Source organism: Acanthisitta chloris, unplaced genomic scaffold (genome assembly GCF_000695815.1).
Source record: "Acanthisitta chloris isolate BGI_N310 unplaced genomic scaffold, ASM69581v1 scaffold13888, whole genome shotgun sequence".
NCBI lineage: Eukaryota > Metazoa > Chordata > Aves > Passeriformes > Acanthisittidae > Acanthisitta > Acanthisitta chloris.
In genome coordinates this window covers 122186-128753 of record NW_008687673.1, presented here as the reverse complement: position 1 = coordinate 128753, position 6568 = coordinate 122186, and the positions used below count along the sequence as shown (strand labels likewise).

At 42.7% G+C, this 6568-nt stretch overlaps 1 long non-coding RNA gene across 1 annotated transcript in view; it reads left to right on the top strand.

Annotated features, from left to right (window-relative positions):
• LOC103807957 overlaps nucleotides 1-6568 on the top strand; it is a 77749-nt gene that overhangs the window by 1724 nt on the left and 69457 nt on the right. The gene's annotated exons all lie outside the window — the stretch shown is intronic.

Sequence of the window (6568 nt, the reverse complement as noted above, 5' to 3'; positions counted from 1 at the left end):
AGAGCGTGTTTTATCCTGATTGCTGAAAAATTATCCACCTTTACTTGTGTGAGTCAGGCAGGTTTCAATATATATGTGTATTAAGGGTTTTTTTTAAAATCTGTGAGTAACAGTTCTATTTTTTCCTCAGTCCTTAAGTACAAGCAACTACTGCTTGCACAACCCTTGCCATGAGTTGATGAGAAAGCTCTTTACAAATGGGATGGCTGCCACTGCCCCATTACATGCATTCAGGAATGGCAACAAAGGAGGTGGGAGTAATTTTGTCTTGTTTTTACCATCTAAAGTCAAACTGGTCATTCAGGCTCACACCACATCAAAGGAAGAGAAGCACAGTTCATCACATTCTGGAGGAGCTTTGTTCTATGTGTATGTCATGTCTATTCAGTTAAATAGCTTAATCCTCCTGCTCAGTCCCAAGTCCTGGACCCCCAGATCAGATAGGCCAGATTTCTTTGCTCTAAATGCTTGCTTTTGGAGGCTAATTACTTCCATCAGAGAAATAACCCATTTTAGTCTGGAGGACAGCTTACTGAAGGAGCTAGCACAGGAGGAATTAAGGGTGACAATACACCAGGTCTAGCTTTCCACATCATAAAGGGTCCTCCAGTGCTGTCCCAGTAGCAAGGTTACCAAAAGCACCCACATGCCCATGTCTTGCTCCAAAAATGTGATACACACTTCATGCAGTTAAATGCTGCTCTGGTGAGCTGCAACACAGACCTCACGTTATAGCAGACAATTTTGAGTGGAGAAAACAATCAATTGCCACATGGCATGTCGATGTGTGGGCAAAGTGCTTGAAGTATGGATGCGACTTTGTGGGTGTAGACAGGGGTGGCTGTGTGGGTGCTTTGGGGACAAGAGACCTGTCCAAGATGTTGGGTGTCTTTGGCAGGATAGATGCTGTCCTGTTGGCCAGGGAAGTGCTTACCTGCTGAGCTGGGCTAGATGTGTTTCAGGCAGCTGACAGATGGAGCAGATCTCACCTGACATGACTTGCACAAGGTCACTCAGCAGGTGTGTGCCAAAGCTGGATACTAAAGCCAGGCCCGTGTGGTACTCCTTAGGACATGCCACCTCCCCACACAGCTTTGTGAAATGCCTGGGTTAAACGCTGCTGCCTTTATGCCCCCCATGAAGTGGGTCTGGGTGGGCAGTGCTTAGTAATGTGGGTATGTGAGGATGTGAAAGCAGCCATGCCTGCAGGATGAGAGGAAAAAAAACATGGGAAAAATGGTTATTTTCCTAGATTTTGCAAAACACCATAGATAAGATCCTGTTGTGCAGCAAAGGCAGCAGGTGCTTGTCAGTGTCAGAGTGTTCATAGTGGCCTTAACTGATCCTTTACAAGCCACTAAACCACACAACATTTCTGAGCGTGCTGCAGCAGTGTTTCTTTGCATTCCAGTTCCTATGGAAACATGCTGTAAGAACATCTAAAATAAGTACAGTGCTTTGAAACTATTATTATTTTGATCTTTCCTTTCCCTGCAAAATCTCATTTACCACCTTTCTGGCTGAATTTTCAATACATTAAAAAGGTTGCTGTTATTATCTGGCAACAGAAGGCTACTCAGCTTACCAGGTTTCTGCATCCTGGGAACTGATGGGTTCCAGGTTCTGATATTGAAATCAGCTCTACCTCCCCACTCAGTGGGGTGGCAAGTTGTCAGTGCAAGTGCCAAACATATATGCATGTGTGTGTGTATACACACACTGAAGGAGGCTTGGCTCTAGCTCCCTTACTTCCCTGTAGTGAGTAAGACAGTGTTGTTTGCCACAACAGGTGAAGGCACAAGTTTATTCCCAGCTCCTTTTAGGATCCGTGGCATAGAGTTGGCTGGGAGGGAGAGATTGGAGGTCACCTAGTTTAGCTGACCATTGAAGCAGAACTCTCTACTTTGTTGGTGCACGAGAGGGTTGTGAGCCAGATGGAGACATCCTGCAGGTCCCCTTTTCCCCGTGGGAGGGTCAGTGCTGGAGCAGGCTATGGGCTGTTTGGAGCAGCTATTGCAAAGGAAATTACTTGTTCTCCCCAAAAGAATGCTCATGCAGATAACTGAAAACAGGGCTGTGTATTTAAAGTGCTTTCCTCCACTTCTCCTCTGGATTCCTTGTAAAGCTTTTGTCTCCCTTGGAGCAGCAGGTTTCCTGGCTTTAATGTAATGTTTAAGATTTTTAAACAGCCATGTCCCATTTTCAAAAAAAAGACTTTTTTGATAAGAGAACTTTAGGAGACCTAGGGCTAAATCCTATAGAGGACTAGAAAGTCTTATTTAAAGCTAGGTGCTAATTTTTGCTCACTTTCAGGCACCCGGCCCCTTGCAGTACTACGCCTCAGAGCCCAGTGCTAGATACCAGGAGAAGAGCTGGAGATGCATGTTTGGCATTCAAGGGGGAAGCAGGCACTGAAACTCAGAAAAGAAATTCAGGAATTTTTAAGCGGTGCCAAAACCCTTTGACATCCTTATATGCTGGATACATATATCCCTTGGTATCTGCATTCCCTGAACATCTTCTGCTCTAGGGATCTAGGGATCTACACACCTGTTTCCATATGGCCCTGCCAGATCCCAACAGTGGAGGTAACAACAAAAGCAGGTTTGAAATAAAAAGGAGTTGACACAGGAGCAGTAATTTTTATGACTGCGTATCTCAGACAAAATAAATTACAAAGAGTCATGGTAGTATGGATCTAGCTGACGTTATGCTTTAACATTAAACTACGTCTTAGCCATTTGAGAAGTATGGGCATCTGTTTGAATCTATTCCAAATTATCAGGCCAAATTCTGCTCACAGGGTTAAATCTGCAGAGCCAGTAAGCAGCTGCTGTGTAATTATGCATCCTGCTTTATGCTGCTGAATGCTTACTCTTTGCATGATGTTTTATGTGTTTGTGATAACTGATCTGGCAACCCAGGTCTGTTTTATTTTGGTGCAACACTGAAGGCCAGTAGAAAAAATATGAGTCTAATCTTAATGGACAGAATAAAACTTTATAGGCTGTTTTCAGGGTTGCTGTCCTAGTGGAGTTAAAGCACTCATTAACTGAGCAGAGAAGTTAAACTGAAAATGCTGGTCCAAAAAAAAAAAGTTGTGTAGCTTGGCATTTGCATTTCATGTCTGCAAAGATCCTTCCTTACTTTAATGATAAGCATTGAGTCCAGCACTGAAGTGAGTATCAAGAGAGATGAGAATTGTGAACTGTGGAACAGCAGTGGATTCTAAACAGAAATTGCTCTGTTTTAACATGGATAGGCAAGGCTGAGATTTTTATTGTGAGGGCTCTGTTTGACTGCCTTGGAGCTGGGCCAGGGTAGGTGTGTAGCCTTTCTAACCCAGCTGATAAGTTCATGGGTATGCACAATATGTAGGTCATTCACATTTATTCTGAGTAGCCCAGAAAAAAATGTAGCAAGACGTCAAAATATGTTGCATTTCAGCCCCTTTCATTGTAGCAGATTGCTCTCTCCCACTCCTCGTTCATCTATGCACTTTATGCTGACAAAAACCCCAACAAGGTATCACCTAATGTGCATGTATAGCTGATAAATTAAATGCTAAATAAGCAGCTGCACTGATGAGAGAGTGAGAGGCAGTTAGAGATGCCCTGCAAGTATGAGGGACAGGGTCTCTGAAATAAGGAATTATCAACACCTTTACTAAATCATTGCAAATTTGTTTAGCAGTCGTGAGAATTTTGGAATTATCTTCCATTTGAGAAGGGTAATGTTGCAGTGATTAAAATAATTATTCTGGCATATGCCGTTAGATAATATTAAATTCTGACCGTAGTCAAGTAATTGTTAAGCTCTCTTAAGAGAAAAATCATAAGTTACCTTGAAGGTAGTGGGCTCAGGAGGAATGTACTTGTGGTTCAGTAAAGGAAAATCATAGAACATAAAAGTGATTTTTAAAGGTGACACTATTAATTTTGACCTTGTATGGATATAGTTCATAGAAACATAAAATGGTTTGTGTTGGAAGGAACCTTAAAAATCATCTAGTTCTGACTCCCCTGCCATTGGCAGGAACACCTTCTACCAGAGCCTCCTATCCTTGCCTACCACACTAAATAAATTTTCTTGGGCCCCAGTGATATCAGACATACTGAATGTGGCATGAATGGTAATGAGGGTTGATCATACTTCATGTTGGGATGTAGTGTTCATTGGGTTCCCATAGGAATTCACATTAAGTCTGATTTGTGAATACAAAATCAATTGAATTTGAAGGCAGTACTGGACTGGGAGGCATTGCAAGCTCTGCTGAGAACGGAGAGAAATTTATAGCTGGGAAACTAGAAATACTAGATTTTCTATCTGTAAGGTTCAAGTAAGACAAATGTAAACAGATCTGTGGAAATTACCTGAAAATATGTAAACAGTAGTGCTGGGAAAGGGAAGAGGTTTAGGTTGTCAGCCTGTAATGCAGTGTCTCTTGATACTGGATAAGGATCAACTTCTTGATTGTGCCAGAATAAGCATGACACTAGCAAATGGCACTGTCCATGCAAGACCTGCGGGAAGGGAGCAGCCAAAAACCTCACTTCACTTGTGGCACAAATGCCCTGGGAGCCCTGCTGGCACTGAGGGTTCAGTGAAGGGCAGTGGCTGTCCCTTCACCACAGTGAGCTGCCACATGTACCTCCACCTGCAGCACCTTGCCTTGTGCTGCATCAACACCCATCCTGGTGTTCAGTCTTAGCTCCTGCTGGTGGTCAATGGAGATAGAAATGGAATTAAGCATAAGCAAACTGGGTGTGCAGCCATGCTATGTGGGGGCAGAAGGGTACTGCCATGGAGTCCTGTTAAATGGGGAGGAAACAGCAGAAAAGGAAAGGAGAGCAGTCCCTTCACAGAGCCCACCTCACTGACACATGAGTCCCTTAGGCCACCTTAGTTAAACTGGGTAAGCAGAGGGACAATCAATACAGGTTTTGATGTCAGAATTAATTTTTACCGATCAATATACTTTGCCTAATCAAATATCTATATGCCTTCAAGGATTAGCACTTCTGCATTTAATTTATCTGCCACCGATTAGGGTCAGTCAAGATAGATTATAATAATTTCCACTTTGATTCTGTGTTTTCTCAGTTAAAACATGATATACGTTTTGTTGTCTCAGAAAATGCTTTTGCACACACCTAATGCTTGTCTTTCTGTGAATCCTTTCCCAGCACAAAGAGCATGGGTTTTTGTAGATGCCCCGGGGAAATATATTTTAGCGCATCATTGTGTTTGAAATTCCAGATTTCTTAAAGTGAACATACAGCCTACTCTCTTCAACCACATAAGATGCTTGGTTCTTTTCGTGGTAGAAGGATGGAGTGCTTACAGTGAAGAGTTTCTAGTAAACAGCACTAAATTGAACATCAGGTGGTCATCAGTGCTTCCCTTGTTGTTATTTATCTGTCCAGTGACCTGGGACTAAGCTTTTTGCTGCTCTGTTTCTTCCACAAGACTTTGGATTTTAAAAACACTTTCTGTTTATCTCATCCTGCTGTAAACTCTTTGCGGTGGTGTCCATTACTTACTGTGTGTTTGTATAAAGCCTACAGCACTTGACCATCACCCTGTGAGCAGCTGAAAATGAGGGTGTATTTGGGGTTGACAAAAAAGTAGGAGATTCATTTCTCAAGGGGTTAGGTTAAACACAGGATGCAGTTGAGACGAGAAGGTTTTTTTTCAGTTTAGGCTAAAATGCCTGGCCTGCTTCTAGAAGGAAACTGATTTCTAGTAGCAGGAGTATATTGGACATGGTCCACAGGAGTTCAGCTGGAGAGGAATACAGTTGCTAAGACATAGCTGTGGCTCTTCGTGTTAATATAATACATAATTTGCCACTGATCCCTCAGGAAGAGTGGTATTCTAATATACATAGTCAGTGTGCTGCTTCAGATGTCCCTGGGAAGGAAATGTAATTTTGGACCCATTGCTGTCTGGGCTTTGCCCCCTGCAGCAGGTCCATGCCCCCAAGATGAGACTGAAACATCTTGTCTGAAAATTTCCCCCATCCTGCTTCTCTGCTAGGTGGCTGAAAGCAGTTGCAGTGAAAAGAGATTGGAGAATTGCAAGAAAGAAACACAAAGACCCCTGCATCCAGGCTGGAGGGGGTGTGAGGAGCTGCTACAGTGACACTTTTCACCTTCTTTGGTTTTTCTCTGCCTCTCCAAACGGCATATCAGGATTTGTTGGATTGTGTGTTTTTTTCAGAGCCCCGTGAATGCTTCTCTAAGCATTATTGCTGCATTCTTGCATGTGCAGAGAAAATATGGTAGAAGCCAGTTGATAAGTGTCTTTCTTCAATTTGATCTCAGTGATTTCCTCAAATTCAGTTGGTAAAGCTAAACCCAAACTACCCTTTGATCTCCAGAGCACCTATCCACTTCTCCGCTTATGCCTAGACCAAGTATTTCAAAGCATTAAAAAATCTGTAAGCTATTTCCTCTGACCTATTCCTTCCTCAAGGTATTTCATTATAGGACAGGTTGAATGAAGGGGAGAGATTAACAAATTTTTGTAGTTTTGATTGCAGGCATATTTAAATCGAACTGTTAGC